Raw genomic sequence first — 26,290 nt, 5'->3', positions numbered from 1 at the left:
TTTAATTATTTTTTTATTTGATTTCTTTAGAGAAAATATAGCAAACACCTATGGTATTAGTTGTCCAAGAGTACAACTACTTTTTATAGATAGTTGTACGTGCATAGTCCTGTTCAAGAAAAACACAGGTTCTTTCACTTTACCTTCACAGGTTAATACAAAGCACAACTTCTCCTGCCTAGAGTGTTGTTTAGTCTTCTGGTCCCACTGCCTTCTGCAAAAAGAGATCCTCCTCCTTATTTGGATGGAAGTCTCTGTAGAACCTGTTTAAACTGTAGCTACTTTATTAGTTTGAGTTTTAAAATATTTTAATTTAAATAAGGCAAGGTCCATGTGTGGTCAATGTAATTTCAGTCTGAGTGACTCACCTCATTTTTGATTAACCGGTACCTAAACAGTTTGGCTTACCTGAAACAAATTGGCCTGTGTGGAATTAATACCCATAGCAGATACAAGAGGTGTTTGGTTGATGGGCAAGATAGTTAGAGCTGGTATCCCAAGTGCTGTTGTCACCAGGTAGTTGTAGCTGAAGGTGGGGAGAGGCACATGATACCTTTGTGAGCCCAGATTCAGCAGTGCTGTACCAACTGGGAGACAGAACATGCCTGGGAAGCAATGGGAGCAAGTGAGCACTCTCAAGGTCACTTCTGAAACAAATGTCTATGCTTGCTTTACATGGTCTGCTCTAACAAACAAAGCCTTAGGAAATAACCATTATCTGACATTATTTCTGGAAACAACAAAACCTGGACATTCATATTAGAAGATGGATACTGAGAAACAAAAGGCACTGTAAAGGCATTGAGATGCACTGGTGTAGTGAGATGTGGCTGAAGATGTTTCCTTACCATTGCCACTCTGATGATTCAAAATTTGGTTCCGACAGAATATAGTTGCCTTGTGCAACAGAAAACTAGAGAGAAGCCCATCCTCGAAGGAGACTGACTAACTAACTGTGATTAGTCAGCTCACTATGATTTAGGTAAAAAAGGTCAGGTAGATTTTTTTTGTTTACAGAAAATATTTCAGGTAAATGATCCCTGCTTCTCTGGACAGCTTTTCCAATCTTTTGAGATCTTTCTATTTTATGTTATAAAACATGGACTCACCTGTTGAACAGCCTTTGAATTTTAGTAGAAGTAAGCATCACACAACAATTTCTGTTGTCAAGCCACATCCTGCTGTCGAGCTGTTTGCTCCAGGACTACTCACAGACGTGAAAGACATTGTCCTCTTGTCAAACTTTCCATTCCATTGATATCTAAGAAGTACAAGATCATCTACCTTGCAAAAAATAATTCTGAGTAGGTCCAAAAATTCACAGGAGCAGCTTTCAGGAAATTCCTATCAAAGAAGGTATCCCTTACGTGAGATGGAAACCAGCAGCTCGGAAGAAAGGACACTGAACACCTTGGGGAGGGAGGTCTTATTGTACTGCAGTGGCTAATTGTGCTAACTCGATGGCACAAATAGGACAATATCCCGGAAAAACAAATAGGTCATATTACCTCTACAGCTAGACTTGAGTAAACTGCTACTGAAATATACTTTGATGTCCATACTTCAAGGATAGAGCAGAAGATTTGAAAAATTTAAGAATCACAGAATTAAAGCACTGAAAAATGGGACAAAAAAAAAAATGGGAGAAGGCTATACACTTTTCCTTGAGCAAAAGATCTAGTATCAAAAGGGAAACTAGGACCTCCTGGCTAAAAGCTGGCAATAGTCAAACTTTTTGCTGAAGGAGGGCACATATTTTTCAGCACGGAAAGGAGGACATATGCCTTTGCGATGAATGAACAGACTGTTCAGTAACAGATCAATCCTTAAAGGCAGAGCTGAATAATTTACTCAGAGATTTGCTCTTTTCAAGCAGAGCATCAGCAGATGATGAGGCACCAGAGGCGACTCCAGGATCCCTGTGGCAGAGGCCATGTCTGATGACAGCAGTGATCAGTTCTAGACTTAGGATCTCTGTAGGAAGTACCCCTGACCCTACTGATTTTCTCCCACTGCCTGAATAATTCCAGAGTTTCTTCCCTCCCACAGCCTTGGCTTTCCAGCTCATTGCTCTGCTGTAGGACAAAGGACCCCTCACAAACAGCCTTAGAAAACTAGCCTAAGGATGCTACAGCACATGATCACAAAGAAATGAAGGTCATATTTTCCTAAAAATTATCCTGATAAATACACTGATGTTAGCAGGACTTCCAGTTCAAGAGATAGTTGTTTGGACAGAGAAAGCTCATGAAGTTGTGGTCGTATTGATAGCTTAGCTCAGAACTCTGGCATTTGGATTAAAGCAGTATAGAAATGAATCTCATATTTGACATTTAAAACAGTTTCAAAGGGAACCTTTTCCACTGCCTGTAGTTTCTTAAATCATAGCAGAAAGAACTGCCATGGCAGAATGGTGTGAGAAATTACTCTCCAACTGCTTCTCTGTTTTCCCACGTGATGACTGAAGACATTACCCCTGAAGCATTTTGCATCCTGGCATGATGTGGAACAATGCTGTGTGTAATAAACAGATGATGCAACAGAAAGAAAATTTGAAAATTCATTTCTCTTTTCTTTTGGACAACATCTACAATATAAATGCAGTTTGCAGCAGCACCAGCTGAAAGAAAAGAAAGGGCTGCTTTTGGAGGGCTAGCATGACAGAAAACTTTGGATTTGTACAGTCTGACTCCCATTTCCTGAATGACCTTGGCAAAGCCACTTACTGTAATGGTTTCAGAAATGGATGCTGTATTCTCAGACTTTCATTCTACTTCTTATCTCCTGAGTATCTGACTCTTTTGCATGTACTACTGACAGCAAAAGCAAATGTCTGAACAGACTTTATGGAATCTCTGGATCTTGACTCTTTCAGAGCTTCAGAGCTGTTTGATGTAACATATATATGGCACGATTTTTTAACTCGTTCCAGGACATTCCCACAATATTTGGGTTTTTACAGAAAGCCTTTACAGACTGCCAGAATTTTGAAAGCCCAGTTTGAGACAAGCTAAGTCATCCAGAATAAGTCAGTTGAAAATACAGTAAATCTGAAATATTAGGTCTATTTTTCCAAATTAATTTCTTCCCATGCACATTAAATGATGCATTTAACAACTGAAGGACACAAAACTGAAAGGTAGGTTGATCATGTTTCCTGTATTTCTTGGCTCTCAAATGGCAGGAAAGGTGTGAGGCAGAAGTATTAAGGAGACAATCTCTGACAAGACCTTCATACTTGGAGGCACTGAAGCAATACAAGTTATATATATGATTTATACATAAAAAGTGCTTTGTACATTTGTTAGCAACTTGCGTTGTTTTATAAGGAACATCCTCTCAAATCCATATGTTCAGGTTAAATTAGTAATTGCAATCTTACTCTGCTGCATTGTTAAATATAATACATACTTCATGAGTGAAAGAATCTGTCCAGCAAGGAAGGACTACACCTGACTATAAATACGAACACACCAAAGCCTTGCTAATCTGTCAAAGTAGCTGTTGTTGGAGATTCAGATACACTGTGTATTTCCTCTTTACCTTCACCAGTCTCTCTACTGCTTGAGTTCAGATAAGGGTGGGCTATCAACCTTTACAATCACGAGAAATCACGTACTGGTGAATAATAAGGCAAGCCTGGCAGAGCATGGAAAACCAAAGTGTTATAACAGGCCTTGGAAAAACATCAAACTCTTTGTTGATGTTCATTCCACCAGCATTAGATATTCTCTATTTTTTATGTCGGGACTATTTCAGCGATGCCATCTTATGATTCTCACTGATTTTTTCTCAGGTATGTGCTCTACATTTTAGCATGCTAAATATCATTTCTCATTGCAATGGCTCAAACTTTCATTTTCACTTTCCCCCTTTCAGTTGTGTGCACATGAATTTTTCACTGCTTAACATTTCTTCTCCTCTTCCTTCTTTTTTAACAATATCTGTAAGCGTGTCATCACTTAAATGTTCTACATAGCTCTTAACAGATGTTCCATTAAGTCAAAACTATGCCAAGGTGAAAATATTCCTTTTTTTAGACAAGAAATTATAAGCTTTTCTTAAAATTCTGAACATAAAGGCTTGCTCATAAAAATTCAAACTAGTAAAAAACTTCTGTTGAACGTATTATTTAGGTCCTTTGAGCAGATCTAACTGCCAGCAGCAGGATGTTGGACAATTGTTTACACAGGGATAATAATCAGAAAAGAAAGTGCATGCATTTGTTTCAGTAGTTAAACCAAAATGGAGTGAAAGTCTTCTGTACAGGTGAACGTAACATTGCATACCTGTTAGTGAAATACTGACAAGCAACTGTGTCAATCACTGTGCTTACACTGACTGCCTTTTACACTAGCAAAATCCAGTTGTACCAAGATTAGCCAATGAAAGTAATGAAAGCAGGTGAGTAAACTATGGTGCAGGTATGAAATACATAAAAGTAAGCTAAACTATAGGGTGGGGCGGGGGAAGAAAAGGCAACACCTGGAAAAAAAAACAGAAACCTGCAAAAACAAGATCTGAACAGGATCACGTGAATTAGATGTGACATTTGGTTCAGATTCCCTCTAAACATAATGAAAGATATAATTGTTTTGGAAAAAAAAAAAAAAAAGAGAGAGACTTGGCTGCAATAGCTTTCTTAAGTGCCACTTTCTAACATTTTAGAAACAAAGAAACTGCAGTACACTAGCTGTTTGAGCTGAATGAGAACACAAACTTTCTAACACCTCAGTAAATACTTGAAAGAGAGCACCACTCTAATATCTGTAAATCAGGGCACTTCAAATTAACGCCAAGTTCGTTAAAAACCTTGCTGATTTTATGTTTTTGTTATCATTCTGATACATGTTCAAGAATGAAAGTACTTAACAATTCCAGTTGAATAGGATAAGGGCATTAATTCTTGTTTGGATACAAGAGCAACATAAATCATCTGTTCCAAGCTAATAATTTAAAGAGCACACAGCACGTTATGTTAAATAAAGTATTAACTCTGATTTAAGAACACCTATTAAGGGACTTTGAGAGTTCTGGCTCACATTACCTTACACCAGTTTTGAAATAACCTTATTCCAGCTTTTTAATCCCATAATTATTCCACAACAGTATTGTCAGAAAACTCCACTGCTTCTAATAATTTTTAGCTGTAAGACATTATGTGAACCAGTTCAGTTAAATCCTTGTACTTTATCATATTATCAGCCTGGGCCATATTAGTAACTTAGCTTTTAACTTTTAAAATATATAACTTCGCAATTGCAAGATGATTAAATAAAGTGCACTCAGTGATCTAAATTTTTGTGGTTTTTGAAACAAACTGCTGAAATACTGAATAAAAAAGGACATTTCAAAGTTTCTAGGTCAACTATCTGAGGTTTTAGTTTCAGGACCTCACTTTTTTTTCCAAGATGTTTTCTCTCGGTCTTTTCCCAATTTCAATGGTTGTACTAGACCCTCCCTTGTGTCGATACTCATACTAGACATTGCCATAGAATTAATTTAGTGCCTGAGATGCTGAGACTATAGGAATTCCGTAGCGGTGAGGCTGATCTGGCAGCAAAAGGGAGTGGTGCGTGGCACATTAATGAACTTAGGCATTGGCTTGTATATCTGGTCAGAGATGCAATATGCATCCCTCGTTTGGAAGAGGAGAGAAACTGCTAACCTAATTACCTCATTCTAAGACACTCTTCACAGCCTCCTTTAATGGAGTTATGTCTTCTTCAGTGATAGTTGTGATCTCTTTGACTCAAACAGGTGGTATTGTACATCTATGGAGCACCTATGGGGGATGTGGCAGCTCTATATTTTTATACTATTACATATCTACAGTAGGTTTCTTACTGCACCACAACCCTATTGAATTCAAGTACATTTGTCACAAAAACTGGTTGGGACAATTAGGTGCATAAATAGATACAGCATATCTTTAAGTGCCAGAAAAGTGACATGATGGAAGGTAAACCATATGATTAACTACAACCAAGAGTCAGGTTTTCCAGTCACTCTCCATACATACTTTAAATTACAGGGCCTTCTGGTGACTAATTATCCAGTTTTCATAGCATAATTAAATAATATATTTCAGTGAGAATATCCAAACATGACACTCTAAAGAAACATTGAATTTTACTTTGTTGCTTCTCACAAATATTAATGTGAGTACACTGTCAAGAGAGTGAATTTTTATGTCTGGAGCTGAGATTAATTCATTCATGAAATGAAAATAATTTTATGAAACAAATAAGCCTTACTTCAGGCAGAAGTGAAAGCAGTTTATAAAACCTTACCCAATCAGAGAAAATAAGAAAACTGCATTATTTAGATAACCACTATGAGTGCATGGACTATTTAGTTCTCAAAGGAACATTTAGGCAGAAAAGCTGTGGGAAAAATTGAATATGAACACTTTTTATATGACACATAATCAAAATTTTCTTCATTTGACATTTTAGACAAAAGTTCCATTTAGAAATTTAAAAAAAAAATAAAAAGCAGCCTGATTCTATTGAAACAGTTCATTATCAATTTGAAATAAAAGCTAAAATTATTATGAAACACAAGTGGAACAAACACAAAGTAATTTTTTTCCCCATTTTAGTCCACAATTCAGTTAGCTTTTTAGCTGGGAAGATTCTGAAAACCTCTGGATATACTTTTAAATACAAATAAATTGTTTTTCAACACCTGACTTTCCAGCCAGCTCTACTATTCACAGAAATGTATAAGTATCTAAAAAGCTATAAAATTTTCACTAAAAAGACTGATTTTTACTGAGAAAAGAGGACTAAATTTTCTGAAAATATTAAGCTGGTATTACAGATAGATTATCCAGCTCATGAATTTACTGCAGAGATTTTGTCTCTTACATCCTGCAGTAATTCAATTTTAGATTTTGGATTTCTGATCTTAACATTTTCTTCTTTATATACACACGTGTGTATTTATATCTTTTATATCTCTCTCGCTCATCCTCTTTTAATATATGTATGTATATATATATATATGTATGTATATATATATATATATAAAGTGGGTGAACAAATCTGAGATGAACTCCCCTAGATAAGAAAACTTGGTGTGACAATTTTGGCTAACATTTTCTCGCCTTTTAGCTTGTTTTATTTCTGATTAACACAATTATTTCCCAACTCACTATAATTATTTTTGACTTTGTGTTTTCTAACTATTTTAGTAAGACCTGAACTCTACAAGAAGCCACGGCTATATTAACATGGGCCAAGATGTTCTCAGGTAAAGGGTATGGTAACAGGAAAGCTTGGAGAATACAAGGGTAGGGGGTTTGCACCTTCCCTGCTTCAGCTGAAAATTACTGTTCTGAAATGTAGCTGAACCTCTACTTTGAAGTGTCCAAGGGAAAATATTCATACTTTTATTTCACAACTGAGTCCCAGCTTGGCCAAGAAATCAAAAAATGTGCCCCACCACTGCTGGTTTTTAGTCTCTCTGAATGGGATCTCCCTCTAGATGTGTTCACAGTCCCAGGTTGAGGAAATCCAATTGGAAATAGCAGGGGATAGAAAAAGGCAAAAAAATATTTACATTTATTTGATCATTGTTACTTGTGGAAACTGGGCTATAAGCTAGTGCTATTGATCCACAACACTTTCAGACACTCAGTTTACACAAACATGCAAAGTCTGAAGGGTTACTCAATGGTTGTCAGCCTGGAAATCTGGTGAAGATTGACTTGCTTGGTCACTAGCTCAAGCTTCCAACCACAGTCATGTCATGCCTTCAGATTCTGGATGAAACTAGACTGAGTTGCCAAAAACAACAGACAAGAGATAACTAAATGTTTTCCAGTCTAAGCAAAAAAAAAATATCTAGTTCAAATGGATACACCCTGAAATTTGAACCATGTTTCAGATCTGTTCCTTTTTTATCTGGTCTCTGCCTGCATGAGACATATGAAAAATGCAGATTCTTACTTCTATTTGCCAAAACAATGCTAATATAATGTCACCAAACATGAACAATTTAAAATAAATACACTAAATCTTGGCCTGAACTGGAAAAATCTGCTAAAACTAGTAAGGGTAGCAATAAGGTACATGGTTGCAGTCACTCAGGCAGTATAATATCACTGATAGCTGGTATACAAAGCACAAAGGTTATGGAGCTCCTCAGGCTTCCAGAGTTTATTCTCTACCTATTTTCTTTATTTTCACATGCCAAACGTTAGCTCTTGGAGAAAGGGATCTTCTTCCATTATACATACTTGCAGTTCCTAACACAGTGGAGTCCTTCTTCTCAGCTGAATCCTGTGTGTTAGTTCTGTAGATCAAAACACTCCTATGCAATGGAGTCATAAGGAGGCAAATGAAGATGACTCTTCCAGTCTGGTTGTCTGTTGAGTAGCAACAGAGCACCTAAGATTTGACTACAACACAAAAATAACAACACTGCAATTAATTTACCTTTAGTTTTATGGAATATAGAATCCTGCTTAAAAATAAATAGAGGGGTGGTGAGTGGGAAAGACAGTAAAAGCTGTTTTGACAAGATTTGTTTTTTGAAACATTTGTCCTTGAACAGATATATCTGTACTAATTTCCTACCATGTCAAATAATGTCATGTTGTGTGTTCAGTTTGAGTCAGATGCTAATGCAAAAAAAGGAGGGGCTGGGGCCTTTCTATGAGCATGTTCATTTGAAAAGGTATTTATTCAGTATCTTAAATCAGTTTTCCACTGAGGATGGTTTTGTTCTCAGTGTTTCTCTCACTGAACCGTTTTGGAATCAATGCCTGATCTTGCAGCTTGCCTTCAGAGTCTTCTCCTTAAGGAAATTAAGCATGGAAATTCCTTTTTACGAGCTTTTACTGAAACCACAAGTCTGTATCTGAAATATATACTACTGCAAAATTTTGCCCAAAGCTTTGTCTTGGCTATATAAAGAAATTATAGGTGTGGACCAATTTTTGAATTAGCATGAAAACTGCTTTTATGTGCATATGAGAAAGGCCTTTGAAACATCTTGCCAAAGGCTTTTTTGTCTTCTGGTTGTTATAAGAAAACATGGTTGCCCAAAAGAAAAAACCTGATCATGGTTCCACCTTAATCAGATTCGCAATCGTGTCCTAATGCAATTTGTCCTAATCCATTTCTAAAGAAGACAACCATTTATGATTTGGAAAGACGTCTGGGAATAAATGTGGCTATATGGAAATCCCCTGAGTCCTTTATGTACTATATTTTACCAGTTCATAAAAAAACCTAATTGCATTTTAGAGAAGAAGGCATTATAGATGTGATGTATATTCTAATACAAAACCCCTCTACTCGGGTGTCCTACAATCAAACTGCTCGGTTTGCAATATCACAGTGAATGTTATGTCTGTGACTGTTTTTAGAATAATGATGCCATGCTTAACACATTCTAATACTGATCACACATTTCAGTACACAGCTGAAAATGCTGCTATGCTTGTTTTGGTTGGTAAAATAATGCCTTCTGCTTAGTATGGCAGTAAATCGTCCTTGCAGCAAAATAGATAATTACTTGGTGCCGTAGCATAAATTAATTAATACTTGTGCAAATATCTGTATATTCATCCATACACAAAACCCTAAATAATTATGTCATTAAAATGATGTGATCCAGAAAACGAAGAGAGAGTTCAGTGTGTTCAGGAATCTGCTTATACGTATCTACCCCACCCTGTGCACATGCATATTGTGAAGTAAAGAGTGGGATGGGAAAGGGTACAAGAAAACCCTTAAGAAAAGACTTAGCTTTATACGTCTGAGTTGTCCCATTGGAATTGTGTGAACAAAGTTAACCATAAGTGTTTTGAGGACCGGGGTCCTAAAATAATAGAGCAGAGTTCCAAATGTAAAATGGATGAGGTTTATTTGCACTGAAATTCTTTCATGTGCTATTTCCCTCCATACACACATTAAAATATTATAAATGTTATTGTTAGGAAAAAATTTGTTATAAACATTAGTGACTAAAATGAATGGCATAAAACTGAGGCAGGTCAGCAGTGTAAATAATCAGAGTCTTTCTATTTACCCATTTGTAACAATTAGGAGATCACGTAATTCATGAACTCATAATTATCCTACATTTCATCATTTGTTTTCTACTTGAAAAGTTTGGGAGGGAATGTTTTTCTTTTGCACACTCACATCTGTGGATGATCATTTGCTCTTTAGCTGGTGAAAACTGAGATCCCAATTCAAAGCTTACAATCTTACCTATCCTTTTTATCAGGTGATTGGTTTCATGTAGTGGAAAAGTTGCTGCTTATGAAGAAACAGTGGTTTTGCATGCACCCCACAAAGGAGATTTTTTTTATTCTATTGCCTGATGAAAAATAGAGCTCTGCTGAAGTCAAAGTTTTGTTTTATACAGGATTGTCAGACAGAAAAATTTGGCCCTATTCCAAACTGAAGCAAAACCTAAAATAGTGGAATTGCCTCTGCAGGAAAATTCCATTACTTGTTCAAAACAGGTTGTCCTTATTTTGTGCAGCTATAATATTAAATAAGACAAATAATAATAAAAAAAAAAATAAAGTGAAAGGCATTAGAAATCTGTTTGAATCCAAAATGTCAAAGTAATATTTAAATATGTAATTATTTAAGATTTCCTGAGTAAAAGTGATATTGCAAAGCATTTCAGTGTTTATAAACTTGCATATTTCAAAAGTTTCCTCAAAGTGTCTTAAATCATCTTAAAAAAAAACCAGAAAATTAAGTACTTCTTCAGAAGAACATTTGAATGTTATTTTTTCTTTTCTTTTTTTAATTATTTACTTTTAAGCACACACAAATGCAATATCCACACTTGTTTTTATAATGATTCTCTATGTAGTACATAATATGACCAAAAAGAACTTATTTAGCCCTTGAAACCTGATTGTGACTGTCAGAATGAATTTGGCTTTCAGAATATTTCATGCTTTGGCAGTAGCACTGACAATGAGAGATTCGGAACAAACTTCAGGGAGGGGAAAGCTGCATTATAACAACAACTTTACTGGTAGCTTCTGTTGAGAAGGACCACGATTAGATGCCTCCTGATGCATAAGGAGAACCTCAAGTAACTCTTAATAACTGCTAATGTTTAGTTTCCAAGAAAATACAAAGTCTCCAACACATTTACAGTTGAATAGAAAGTGAGACACAATACATTTTTGTTTTGGTGCATGGTGTTATACACCTCCAAATTGACCTCCTCCTAATTAACGTATGAACAAAACATTACAGCAACTAAAACCATTTCATTTCAAGATACTAGATATACACACATATACACAAAATGGAATTTGTCAAGGTTTGATTGCGGGGTGACAATAAAGTGTGGCAGATGTATTGTTAGTTCCCTCTCCTCTCCCTCTCCCCTCTTCCCACTAAGGACAGGCAATTGGGAGGGAAAGAAGGACTGCGAGAAGAAAGGTGGAAAAATTAAAAATGTTTTACTAATGCTACTAATAAAACAGAGAAAATAATACAAAATATACAAAACCAACCTTGAAAGTCCCGGCAACTGCTCCAGCAGATGTAGGGCCAGCACCCCAAAGTCTTGGACTGGACTCCGCAGCCAACCGAAACTGGATTCAGTCTGTAATTAGGCATAGGTTCACAGGGACGACTCGCAAGGTTCTCTCCTAATGTTGGCCATAAGGAAAAAGTGACAAGATCCTCATGATCTCCCAATTTTATATGAAGTATCACGTGAATGGGATGGAATACTTAGTTGGTCAGTTTCAGTTCGCTACTTCTCGTGGGATGTACATCCATGCTTATCAGTCGAGTGACCTTGCATACCACTGCTACCAAAACATGTATCTAGCTTTCAGGAAAGCAGTTAGTAAGAAGACTTTAGTTGACAGGGAAATTCACTAAAAAGAAACTTTTTTTAACAAAACCAGGACAGAACTCTTCTTTGATTTTTGTTGTTATTTTTTAGTTTGTTGTGGATTTGTTTGTGTTTTTTTTTTTCTGATTTGGGTCTTGCTTTTATTTGAAAAATAATTTCTCCCTATGTATTTGGTTTCAATGCTTGGCGCATGATTTTTTATGCACATACCACATCACACGTAGACCTGGACACCATCATTGGTCTAGACAATACCACTGGGCAAACGTTGCAGTCATTGGACAAAAAAACACTTTTTAATGTTGAGGAATATTAGAACTAGTACAGAATTGATGTGTTTTGAGCTGAGGGGCAATCAGCATTCAAAAGTGGCAAAACTAACCAAGTATGAAAACAAACGTGCTCAATTTAAGACATTTCAGAAAGAACTGTTGTTGAAGAATGGACATTCAACACTTTCTGAAATTTTATCCTCTTTATACTGGATATGCAAAAATAAAGGTAGCAAAAAATCTTTTTTTCTTTTTTCTTTTTTTCTAAAAAAATTATTTAATTTTAGATTTATTAAACCTGAAAGTTGCAGACATAGTTTTTGCAAGCTCAGCATGCCCAATATGTAACTTTGAGTACCTTTAACAAGACAAGACTGATTTTCCTATTGGGAAGATTAATTTCTCATTGCTGCTGTTGTATAAGAACAGGCCTGTTTTCCTTTGTAATAAATAAAACTGAAGTCAACACATGTAACCACCAGTATAATACCTGCATGTTGTGAAACTTGCCTTGACTCAAATCAGTTTAATGGTTTTCCACTGAAAATTCAACATCTGCCAACACCACACAAATCTTGATAACTGATGTCATCATGAACCCATTAAGCCTTGGTTTTTAAGATGTTAGGAAAACAAAGGGTTTATGGAAGACTGCTAACAGAGGGCTAAATCCTGGAGCCCTTATTCAACAGTAGAAATTGTTCCTTAAGTAAGGTGTGAGTAAGAACATCTTAAGCCTGGCAGAATGTAAGCATGCTCTTGTTCCACATTAAATTTAATTAGCCAAGTCATTCATGAAAATGACACCATAAGATAGGAAACCTGTCACTGCAAATCACCTGTGTTTGTGCCTTTCGTCACTGAGGCTGATTTGGGAATGACATGCCCTGCCACACCAGCTACTGGCTTTGATGTGTCACAGCTGTGATAGTGCTGTAAGGAAAAGCCATTTAAACAGGGGCGGGGTAGGGGGGTGGGGGGTGGAACTCCAAAGGAGTCAGGCATTTCCCCCTTAAGGATCTGAAAATTCTCAGCAGAGGCCATCCAGAGATACATAAATAAAAAGGTCCTCTTACTAAAATCTTGTAACATGCCTGCAGGATCCCTGTAGCTAGGGGAAAAGCTGTGCAGTGTTGAAACAGCAAAGAGTATCCATCCAGATAAAGGAGGAATTCCATGTTATCTCTAACATCCATACACCTGCAAAACTGATAATGCCTATCCAGCAGTTTGTTTTCTGGGCACAGAAGTGGTTAATCAAAGTCACAGCATAAAACCTGTGGGGGAGGGAAAGTCATTTAATTAATGTGCCAGATATCCTTGCCAAAGCTTTTGCCAAGATTAGGTTCAGATTGTAAAGAAATCTCCAAGAGAAGGATAATTCTCAACACCTGCGGGCACTTTTATTAGCTGCTTGCACAGAATAAAAAACCTTATGTTAAAGTATTTGTCTCTGCTCTACCAAACTGACCTCACATGCTTTTATCTGGCCATAACCATAAGCAGATTTTAAAGCAGGCTGCAGAAGAGAGTGGTTATGGGCAACTGCTCTGTGGCAAATCCACTTGAATAAAGTAACCTGTGGATGGAAGCAATCATATAAGGCTGCTCAAAAAGGATGCCGTCAAAATTCACTGTCAAGTGTAGGTTCAGGTGCAGAGAGGAGGAAGAAAGTGAGAGAGATTACTAGCATCTTTAACACATCTGGAAGCAGCATCATGCTAGATCCAGGTCCAGGCCACCAGGGCAAAACCATTGCTTTGTTAAGGGGAAGAGCAAAATTCCCCATGAACCTCCAAAGTTTTTCCCCTAAAAAAAACTTAAGGGGTATTTTTTTTTGTTTGGTTGCATTTTTTTGTTTGTTTGTGTTTTTTGTTGTTGTTATTTGGTTAGTTTGATATTCTTTTTTTCCCCAGAGGCAGCTGATGCTACAACACTGCTGAACAAGGTTCAAAACTTGAATGCATAACCACAAGGCTTTTAAGAAAACACCTGATGCATTTAAAAAAATATTACAATAGATCTACGAAATTATTATGTTTTGGTACCGCATAATGTGATCCCTCATTATCCTTCATTATCATTATGAGAAATTAAAGTGAATTTAAGGTTTATCTGTATTTTTTAATGAAATAATTTGTTTCCACCTGAAATGAACAGTTACAACTGTTTAGTGAAGACTTGTGGAATTGTTACCCTTAATCCAACAATATGCACTTTGAGCACATATAAACACGTAGACACGTGGATAGACACATGCAACACAATTTCTGCAACTGTTTGTGGCAGTGAAACATGAATTCTCAAATGTTCATCATCTAGGCACTTTAAACTGTCTCGCTTGAATTTGTTTCATCAATTTGATATATATTTTTCTGGGGTTCAGAAAACTCCTACCTTTTTCTAGCTAGACCAGCCAAAGGGCTCTGATTTCCATTCTTCAAGTGCTAATTAAATAAAAATACTAGTAATTATAAAAAATATCAACGTCTTTGAAAAATATAGTGAAAATCTTTAGATTTTTCAAGAAATAGTCTTGAAAAGTTGCCCTGAGTTTTGGTGGTGTTATTTTCGACTTGCATTTTTTTTCTGTATCAGCTGCACCAGAATAATTTTAAGTAAAACTTTAGTGACAACCCGCAGCTTAGTAATTTCAGGTTTAGATTCTTACCTCTTCACTCATGCTAACTAGTACCTCATTTGGCAAGAGCTTAAGTCACCTAAATGAGGGATGATGATAATGAATAAATATCCAGGAACATCAGGAAAGCTGCAATGAATCTAAACCTTAACTCATCTGTTCTATTTTTTCCCAGTAAACATCACAAAAACAGTGAATTGTCCTAACTATTGATTATTGTTTACATCAGGTAGGGTTATTTATGGCACTTACCACTTACTGTGCTGGCAATGTAGCATGCTATAAAGTGCTGCATGAGGTAAGGAGAGCAGAGCTGTGATAGAGCCCTGCCCTTTTGCAGAGGAACCACAGAATTACATCTTCATGTCATAACCCAGGGTCATGAAAAGAAGTCTTAATGAGGAGTGGCTGAGGGAACTGGGGCTGTTCAGCCTGAAGAAAAGGAGGCTGAGAAGAGACCTGATCGCTGTCTGCAGCTACCTGAAAGGAGGTCGTAGTATGGAGGGTGTTGGTCTCTTCTCCCAAATAACAAGTGATAAGACAAGAGGAAACAGCCTCAAGTTGTGCCAGGGAAGGTTCGTATTGGCTATTAGAAAACATTTCTTCATGGAAAGCGTTGTCAGACATTGGAACAGGCTGCCCAGGGAAGTGGTTGAATCATCATCCCTGGAGGTGTTTAAAAGACATGTAACTGAGGATCTTGGGGACATGGTTTAAGGGTGGACTTGGCTGTGTTAGGTTAATGGTTGGACTCAATGATCTTATAGGTCTTTTCCAACCAAAACAATTCTACGATTCTATGACCCTAAAATTCAGGAAGCAAGGCCCTCTGACAGCCTTTGAGAATATTGCAACTCATCTAGTAGCTCACACAGCAAAGCGACTCCTGATCAAATCTATCAGTTCAGAGCTGATAATAGTTTCTTAACTTTCAGAAAGCTGAATATAGCCTTGATTACAACTCATTGTGCACACTTTATACACCATAAATCTAGAACTATGGTTACCTTCTACAAAGCAGATCAAGAAAAAAAAATGTATAAAGGTATTTCTAAAGGTATTCATGCTTGTACAGGAAGGTAAAATTGCCATTAGGGCTTTTACAGTATACACTATTACACTTCCTAATTTTCTGAGTCACAAGAAAAAGAGAAATCCAGTACTTTCAGTTTATTGGTTCTCTTCACACTCCAAATTCAAGGTGATAGCCTTCTCCTTCCCTTAAGTTACAACTTATTATTTTAAACCTATCTCCAGGAATTTACTTTGAAAACAGTTGTGAGTATACATTTTGAAGATCCATTTTTTAAAAGACCCAACCTGACAATGTTTAACACACCATTTTTGGTACAATAAAAATCACAGGCAGCTGTGCAGATATCCTTGGTAGCATTGCTGATAGAGGTTTATCTGGATAAGACCTAACTGTTCAACTTGCTACAAGTAATGGAATAAGAAACAATGCAGACTTCTGTAAAATGTAACTCACTTTTGTGTTTGGTGCAATTTGCTTGGGCCACAGTCCTACAGAGTGTGTACATGTAATTTTTACACCTGACTAGTTCCACCAGTTGAGAGACAGTTACTCATGCATATCATGTTAAATGTGAAAATAAGTGCCCACAGGATTGGAAGGAGCAACACAGACACTGAAAAGACAGCATAATCTTGATGGGCAAATAACAAACGTATTCCTCCATGCGAAAAAAAAAAAAAAAAAGAAGAAGAAAGGAAAAAAGTGAACCTGCCATAATATCTTCATCCGTGTAAATTTGGAGTACATACCACCATGGAGGCTGGCTGCAATCTTTCCAGTGTAACTCATTAACCTGCCATTGAAAGAGTATTCACTTCATGTTCAGTCCTTCAAAGCACTTAAAGGAAAAATGAACTGGAATTAACTTTTATTCCCCTCCCCTGGAAAAAGGGCAGGCATTCCTTATTTGTAAAATTTCATAAACGTTAGAAAGACTATAAAAAAAAGCCTGTGACTGACCCATGGAATGTATTCATAGAGCACTCAGAATGCCTGTTGTTATTTTTCTGTCCACATTCATGCCATTAGACTATAACTCCTCATTGATATTGCATTCCTCTCACATAAAAATAAACCAACTGTCCTGTAACATCAAAATTGCAAAGGTCCAAGACCAATGATAAAACTGCTGCTTCTTTATTTCCCTGGGTACTTGCCACCTGCCCCATGGCTAACACCGTACTTCATAATACTTCTGGGTATTTTGAAAAAACCCACAATGTCACCAAAATGACTTCTAAATCTTTTCCTAGAACTGGAGTTCATGAATCTTTAGTTTAGGAGTTACTAATGGGAGCCATTTGACCAAATGCAAACATTGTTTTCTGTTTCATGGGATTGCGCAGAATTTAAGACAATATAAAACTGAGCCCACTGTTGTTGTTCTTGTATGAGTGTATCAGAGTCTGTCTGAAGATAGGTCCATAAATAAAACATCAAGCCATTTTTTGCTTGCTATTATCCTCATTAGGACAAGATTAGATCACACAGAGGTCACAGTATATGAAAAATTTTAAAGCATTGGATTAGATCCCTTCAATGGAAATAAAACCAGTACTTCCTAAATTCCTTCAGGAAACTCAAATAGGTGGTTCACTTGGAAATTGCAAAGCAACTGTCTGAACAAGTATAAGCTGTAATTTGTGAAGAATTTTAGGGTGATTTCCTTCCATTATTTTTTTAGTAAACCTCCTAACTAAAGCACTGCAACATCTAGATAAAGGAGTATAGGTCCTTGCAACTTTGAAAATGAAAGAATTTTACTTTCTGTGATAAAATGTAGGTTTTTTCCCCTCTTGAATCCCCCTATCCCATTATTTACTTCTGGTTTAATATTGGCCCTTTTTGTTGCAAAAGCCACCCATAAGTTACCAAAACACACAGACTAACCAAACCATTAACAATAAACCCAGAGATTCCTAACCTCTACTTCAGTGTTTTCTCTTTCTCTTTAAGATCACAGAAGACCCTGTTTGCCTTCAAGCCTGCCTGGTTTCTTGCAGCCTTATTGTCTCATGTGAAAAAAGAAGATATGACTTCCTACAGTCCTGGGCTGTAACTCTGCAAGTCAGCTTGGAGATTGGAAAAACTGTAGTGCTTCTTGGGAAGAATATATATTTTCATTTCTGCAGTGCGAGCAACGTCATTAATCCTGCACAAGCAGATATGCGTCACTCTTAGATGTGACTATTTTTCAGAATTGATGCAAAAAATGCAACCTATTGTGATTTGTGTTTTAAAGAAGTGTAGCAGAGGCTGATCAGCACTGTGTCCACAGTCTGGAGGCAAAGTCCTGTGCTTATACAGGCAAATTACAGATCTGGATGAACAGCAAGAGCAAGCCCTTCATTCCTGGAGAATTTTCTCTACTGCCATGTCCGGTTATATAAAATATGACATTCAAATGGGGGGAGGGGTGGGCCTAATCCTAGTCCAAGTTAAGCGTGTCTAACTTCAAAGTTTTATGCTTTGACACTATCCACATTGAGACAGATACTGCATGTTGCTCACTCTTCTTCCTCTTCACACGTTTATCGCTGAGAAGTAGTTGTACAAAATTGCATTAGAAAGCGGTGCTTTGAGAGACTGTATCCCCATTTCCTCCAGTAAAGCACAGTCATACAGACCTTAAAACAGTATAGTTTCTTTTTGTCTTTCCTATTCTTGGAAATGTTGGTTTATAATGGGTTAAAAGTCTGCTGCTAAGCATTGGCCATTTTAAGGTGTATTCTTCTCCCCTGCCGATTTGCCCTCTGACCTTCTGGGGGCCAGGGCGGCTGCAGACTTCATTTTTACTCTATTTCCTGGTCTCTCTCCTGGCTGTGCACTCAATGTTTCCACAGCAGATTAATGACAGCTAATAATATCTGATATATCTGGACATTGCCACATAATGAGTTGCAGTCCCACTGGGTGCCCAAAGTGTCACTACTAACAAATTCACCAGAGCTGCACATAATTAGCATGTAAAGGGAGTGATCATGCAGTAAATCTGGAGGGGAAGATGGATAGCCCATGAGGAAAAAATATAAGGAAAAAATAGTGTTCTTAACACTCATTGGTAAATGTATGTTTCTTGCCATGAATATTTTCTTGATAACAAACTGTGGACAGGTTACCTTTACAGTAACATTATTCCTTCCACGGCTGATAGGCAGAATTTCATTATGCCACTGCTAATGTTACAATATTTCTGCAAAATGTCACCATATGTAAATTAGAAGAGGTTAGGGTTTCTGTCTTGGTTTTCTTTCAAGATGCACTGTCCCTTTCTGCTATGGCCTAATTCGCCCTTCTACAAGTTTACAGACATGTAACATTGACCCAAACCTTGTAAAATAAAATCAGCACTGGAGGATCTTCCTTCTGAAATGGCCAAATAGGAATGAAGAAACTCAACACCTGACAGACAGAGGAAAAATACAAGAGTAGAAATAAGAAATAAGCTTACTTGGTGAAGGTTTTACCAAAGTATAAACTTTCCTGACACATCAGAAAATAATCAATAAATTAAAATGGGATGCAAGGGCAGTGTGAGTTGCGTGACATGACCTGAAGACAGGTGACCACCTGACTGCCCTTCACATGCTAAGTGCTGCCTACACTCTGGATATGTGCAGGCAAAGAGGCTTTCCCAGGAGAAAAGAGGTTGACAAGGAGCAGATGAATTGTCTTGATGGGCTTGAAGACCCTAAATGAGGCAGCTCTGCTCTAGTTTGTCATTCACTCCTCCTTATTAGAAACCACTACTCACCAATGCTAAAGACTTAATTTTGGTTTGAGGTTGTGTCATTTATAGGCCTTTTGCTTGTTTGACATCTAGGTGGGAACACTTGCATTTATGTGACTCCAACTCTGATGTTCGTTTGAGAATTGCCTGAAATGTGGTTAATTCAAAATGCAAGTGGCTTTTTTTTTATTATTATTTTGCTGAAGAGAGAGGCCTTTGGCCCCAAGCACTTCAGCCTTTAAACTGTTCTTGTTCATAAGGCACTATTTCTGTAATTTGAGGAGAGAAAGGTTACCAAGGAAGTCTCACTTCAAAAAACAAACCCAAATCCAACAAACAAACCAAAAATTCTGTCTATAACACAGACATTTTTCCATTAAAGTAATTATTTTGAGATGTGAAAAATTCATAAGGGTTTATCCTAATATCTGTAGCCACTTTCTGAAGAGGAAACACTTGGCCAGGAGAGCCTTGTAGTCCCCAGGCTGAGGAAGCACCAGCTGACACAGAACCTATATTATATAAAAGGCCGAAATGACCTTTTGTTTCTGATGCTGATGAGTGCTATCAATAAACCTGTTCACTTTTAAGAGTGTGAACTGTTACTCAGCAGTGCCAGGAACCATCTTGGTTATAATACTAGCTGCTGAATTTCTTGCTGGCTCATGAACTGTTAAAGAATCACCTTTTGGAGTCATGTAACTTTAGCTTTTATCCTGTTTTTTTTTAATTTAAAAAAAAAGTTTCCAAACTGGATGTTGCACAGAAAAGTATAAACCCTAGAGGCTGAAAAACAGTACAGAACTGAGAATTTCTTTAAAAAATCCCACAAGTTTTCAACCTTGGCAATGGCAATCCTATTGGTTTTTTTTTGAAAGAAAAAAACCCCAATCTTTAAACTCTTCCTGAAAAATAATACCTTTAATTTTAATCTCTTGTTATATTGCCTTCTCTCTGAAATCCATACAGTAACTCTCAGCACAATTTTTCTTTTCAAGATTCATCTTTTCACATAATTTCCTTGAAAAGGAAAAGAAAAGAAAAGAAAAGAAAAGAAAAGAAAAGAAAAGAAAAGAAAAGAAAAGAAAAGAAAAGAAAAGAAAAGAGAAAAGAGAAAAGAGAAAAGAGAAAAGAAAAGAAAAGAAAAGAAAAGAAGAGAAAAGAAAAGAAAGGAAAGAAAAGAAAAGAAAAGAAAAGAAAAGAAAAGAAAAGAAAAGAAAAGAAAAGAAAAGAAAAGAAAAGAAAAGAAAAGAAAAGAAAAGAAAAGAAAAGAAAAGAAAAGAAAAGAAAAGAAAGAAAAGAAAAGAAAAAACAGGACAAGAAAGCTTATATTGTTTATCTTGTTTTCAATGAAAGAATGAAGCCCACAGACTATCCAGCTCCCACAGGGGCCTTTTTTAATGCAATCTTAATGATAATTAACAGACAGTGATTGATAGCCAGTTCTGAGGTAATAGAAGACACAACTGCGCCATCCTATCCAATTCACTCTTCGTGTTTCTTTTATGAGTCCTCCTTTATTTCTGTATAACATCAAATGAATGATTTGTCCAATTTGAATTCCACATTTAAAGTTCATCAGAAACACATTTGCCAAATTGATCTGTCACCTTGCTGACTGGGATTTCATATCCTCACATTTAATTCTGTGTCAAGTTTAGGAAAGGCAACTACTTTTTCATTGCAAATGCAAGAAAACACTCATATATATTTCCATATGTTTTGTAGGTTTTGTATTTCTACTGGAAGATGGGCCCTGATGCACTGAGGCCATACAGAATTTTTTAATATGTCCATGTGGAATTTTGTTGAAAGGAACATGAGGTTTTTTTAGCTTAATTTCAAAATATTGTTGTTAGCACTGTAGACATCTCTAGGGGTATTTTTTATATGCAATGAGCTGGTTTACTACAAAATCGCCTTTGCTGAAAATCTCCCAGTCTCACATCCAACTTTGGTCTTGTTAAATCTCACAGCACCCCATACATTATCTAGAATGACTGCATTAAATGACTGCATTTTATCCTTTATTCTTCATATACACTGTTTTAAATAACTGTTTCCATTATGCTGGTTGTGTTAGCCTTAAAATTTTATATATATATCATATCTGTTTTAAAAGATTTTTGAAGACGACTTTTGCTTTACAAGGGAAATATTCCAATTTGAAATATTTGTATTATGCACAATATCTCATGTTTTAAATTTCTTCATCTGACAGGTGAATTCTCTCTAGTATTTTATCACTTGTTACATTTAAATGATATCATTTTAACTGCTTTTCTGAAAGTCTTTCTTTTATTGGTTGAAAGAAAAATAAGTTCTTTTAGACACGCAGCATTCCCTTTACAGCTTCATTGCCCTTTCAGTGTGTCATTACATATAACAAAATGTACACACAATGCATCCCTTGGGAGTTGAAGCTTATATCATGGTGCAGTACTTTCAGAGTGTTTCATACCATTTGGCACCCTGAGGACATGTGAGGTGACACCATTGATCTCTCAGGAGGGACACCACTGATTTCTTACAGGTCTTGCTGATGAAATTAGTCAATAATTATATTTTGTAAATTCTAGCAGCCTTTTTTTTTTTCTTTCTCCCCCCATAAGACAGAGGTTGTAGTAAAACTGCATCTTCCTGGGCCTCTAGGCATGTTCACTTTTTGCTTACCTTTATGCCCTCCTTGATGAGAGTAAGAAATCAGTTCAAGCATCTTGTACTGAAGGATCCTTTGCCAAGTCAGGTGCTGCTAATCCCTGACTACTAGGTAAGACTACCATGGAGGTCTATCAACAAGACTCAGTCATCTGTATAAAATTATTGCTTAGGGACAGGAGACATGTCTTTCCACCCAGGGCCTGCCTGCTGTCACTGAAGCATTATTTTCCAATAGAATCAATGATCATCTGACATGGGGGGGGCTTCCAGAATTATGGCAAATAAACCTTCCCCACTATGAGAAGAACAGCTAGTGGCCATGAATCATGCGCTTAGAGAAGATGGGCTATACATAAGTACCTCCTTACTTCAATGATTTTTGAGGAATGCCTTCCTTAAGAATAAGCTGGGAAATATTGGTCTGTGTACAAGAGCACATACCTGTGCCTCACACAGAAATGACATGGTCCTACTGCTTCACAAAAAATTGCAAGAAAGTCAAAGGTGATTTTTTTTCTTCAACTGAAGGAAAAAACAGCAGCAATAAATGATTTTGTGTCAAAAGAAGACTTCCAAGTCACCTAAAATTAAACATTCACTTCTCACAGACTGTGAGCAAAGCAAAGAACATGATGCACTGAAGTTGCAACACTGAAGCTGGGACATGCATTTTTACCCACCAGCCCTCTGACTGGCCCCTGGATTCAAACCCGTCTTCCTGCTGAAATAAGTTGAACCAAAAACCTCCTGTTCTCCTCAGGAAGGGATCCTGGCCACCAGATAATAATGTATTTCCACCTCTGTGTACAAGGCCAGGGGGAGAAGATCATTCTTAATTTCTCCTGTGGAAGCACTGCCACATATTATCACAGACAGCGCAGTAACCACCCATGTGGAGTCCTGCCTTGACACTGGGCCAAATTCAGCTTTTTTTGCAGAATGAGAAGCAGCACAAATTGGAGAGGCTGAGCGATACCACACCACTTTAAAATGTTACAGCAATTCTGACATGCTCTGGGCAAATGGGTGACTTAAGTTCAAAATCCATGAGACAGAGGTACAAAAGCAACTGAACTCTTCCATGTCTTGACCTCTGTGATGCTGGAAAAGTTGAGGTGACAAGCAGCTCTATCCCATGCATTACTGAAGTTTAGTATTAATTTCTTTCATCAGAGAATATTACTGATGAACATGTGTTATCCATGATTGTAACACAAATCAGTGTCTTTCAGCAGGCTCGCTCCCAAATTTTATGTACATCCAGTTACCACATCTGTATAAGTAACATCAGGGACATATAGTAATGAAAAGAATTATCTGATTATAAATCATCTGGTATCTGACACAACCTGATATCTTCAATACAATCAGGAATTACACGTTGCATCCAGGACTTACTGAGATAAAGATAGTTTTGTATTCTTATGGTGCTTGCTGTGTGCAAAATAAAGTCTGAGATAATTTAAAATCTAATGCCATGGTATAAAAGACATACTTAATTTTATGCTGGTGCCCCATTATAAAACAAAATAACAACTAGACCAATCTTCCAGGTCCCCTGTGTTGACCTATTGCTTGCTCTCAGCAAGGCACAGGTACAAATTTGTGCACTTGCTGATGAACCACCTTTGTGTTTTAATACTTTTACTGCTTCTAGTGGAATCTAGTGGAGCGTCTTAGCTGGAGACTGGATTTACAACAAACTTGGATCAAAATTGATTTGGTGGGTTTCAGGACAGAATCTAATTTACCTGTACAAGTAGTCAAAGCCCATCCTCTACAACAGAACCATGGCTGCTTTCTTTGCTGTTTAAATCAAGGTTCAACTTTTCCACTCAACTCTTAGGTCCACAGAGTAAGGAAAGATGAAAGAGAAGGAGCCTAATTTCATAGTGTCTTGTATCTTGCTAATTTGGAAGAATATGTTTGAAGATTTGGATAAGGCCTGTTCTCATAGTTCCTACTGCATGTGCCTGCCATGAGGCAATGGAAATCCAACCTGCCAGCTATGGATAACCTGGAGGAGATGAAGAAATCTGTGACCCCTGTTTGATTTGAGTGGAGGAGATGTTTCTTCAACTACACGTACTTGAGACAAACCAGAAAACTGAACAACACACAAATTCCACGTCACCTTCTCTGGAAAGTTTCTTTTCAAAACACAAGTATTTAACAAAAAACATTTCCTCTTCTTCTAATTTTAGATACAGCTGGAAAAGAGCTCTCCTATTTGAAGCAGGATACTTGCAGGATTGTACAAATGTCTGTTTCAATTAATGGGAACAGAGTTTACTTCTGGAGAAAGACCTACCTCCTTTTGCCCCACTGAGTTTCAGATGAGATTTGCTAATGCAGTTTGAAGGCTGTTATCAGGCAAGCAACCAGCCTCTTTCCAGAATGGACAAATTAACTGATTAAAAGCCCCGCTAGTGTCATGACTCTGTATAGCTAATTCTATTCTTACTGGGCATACTGCTTAGGAAATATTATCTAGTTAGGTCCAGATGCTCAGGCCTCCCTGTTGTTATACCCAGTGTACAGGCACTGATTAATTTTGAGCCAATGTTACTTCACCAGCACATTATATAGGGGAACTAGAAGAACAGAAAACAGTCCCTACTGAACTTGGTGATTCATCTAAACAAGTTTTGTTTCAGTAAAACAAAATTCGTACCAGTCTGCACCCCAATTATCTCAGACAAATCTGCCATGATTTGTAGTTACATTATTGTTTTAAATTAATCCATCTGTGAATTACAATTGTCTTGTTTAGTCTGGTCTAAAAAAAAAGAAATGAGTAAAGCTTTCAGCCATTTATAATAAAAGCAAAATGACTAAAAAGACCTCTTTTTTTTTTTTTTTTTTAGTTTGCATTAATGAGTTCATCCCAAAATATATATGCAATAATATAGGAAATTAAGTTATAAATGTAGGGATGTGCTCCGAGTCACCATAAAAATCTGCATGCAAATGCATAATAATCACAAATCTACATTATTACAATATTAAAAAATACCTACAATTAAATTATCATGTGCAAATAATCATAATGTTATTGGAAACTCAATTATTGTGGCAACCCTTGTCGGGGAATTAGCAGGCTATGGCAAAGGCAAGTCAGACCTGAATTCATCAAATATATATTATCACAATATTACATGTTCACTTCGATTCCATGCAAAGACAAACATCCTCACTCACTAGTATCTGCTCAATGCATTTGTATTATTCATGAACAACTCTGTGATCTATTATACATACAAAACTGATTGTACGCTGCTTGCCTGAGGCTACAATGCAGAGACACAGAATTAATTTTATTATATACACATGCATGATAATTGTGTAGAATTCGGTCAAATATCAAACTCTGCTCCTGTGCTCCATTATTTTATTTTCCAAAAAGAGGTCTAAGGTCAGCAGCAATTTCTCTTTGGTGACAGTGAAACTCTTTGTCATTTAGAGTAGAAAGTTCCTGGGTACTAATGAGCCTGGAGCTGTGATGAATGGTCACACACTCCCTTTCCTCTCCAACCCCCACTCATCAAAGGGAAAATGTAACTTTTATTGAGATTCTCAAGAATTCCTTGCCTCTCACGCACACAGAAGTCACTTTGGGCTGTGGACTTAGAGACTTGATTTGTCAGAGACAGAAGCAACTGTTTTGTTTGTTTTGGAGACTTGGATAAAATTGTCTGAGAAGATGATCAACAAAAATAAGGAAACTTGTTCACAGCTTTAGTTTCATTGCTGTAGAAACTGCTGTTAATTTCAAGACATTTAAGTGAACACTCCAGAAGTATTTTCACAGGACCATCTTCCCTGCTACAAATTTTCATTAAAAGCAAACAACTACTTCCCCCGTTCTTCAACAGCAAAAGAGACTAGGCCTTTTTCCTCGTCTCCCAAATCTTGAAATGTTTTGCCAGAAAGGCAAAGATTAGTACCATTCAAGACACTGTGATTGCTTGAAGACACAGGGAGATTGAAATGCATTAAACTTGAGAAAGGACTTGAGCAAGGTGTTCCACCTCAAAGTCCAGGTTTGCATTCAAATGTAATTAAAAGTCATCAGGACACTCTGTTTCAACATG

The 26,290-nt window shown here is 36.9% G+C and overlaps 1 long non-coding RNA gene across 1 annotated transcript in view; it reads left to right on the top strand.

The window, feature by feature from the left end:
• The window catches only part of LOC110366285 (uncharacterized), a 33,452-nt gene extending 15,013 nt beyond the window's left edge, over positions 1-18,439 (top strand). Inside the window, exon 3 of the long non-coding RNA XR_010470271.1 lies at positions 17,762-18,439. This is a non-coding gene — a long non-coding RNA (uncharacterized LOC110366285). The remainder of the gene's footprint in view (positions 1-17,761) is intronic.
• Positions 18,440-26,290: the final 7,851 nt, after the last annotated feature.

Source organism: Columba livia, chromosome 2 (genome assembly GCF_036013475.1).
Source record: "Columba livia isolate bColLiv1 breed racing homer chromosome 2, bColLiv1.pat.W.v2, whole genome shotgun sequence".
Classification (NCBI taxonomy): domain Eukaryota; kingdom Metazoa; phylum Chordata; class Aves; order Columbiformes; family Columbidae; genus Columba; species Columba livia.
Note: the sequence above shows the minus strand (reverse complement) of the source record. Positions and strands in the feature narration are given on the sequence as shown.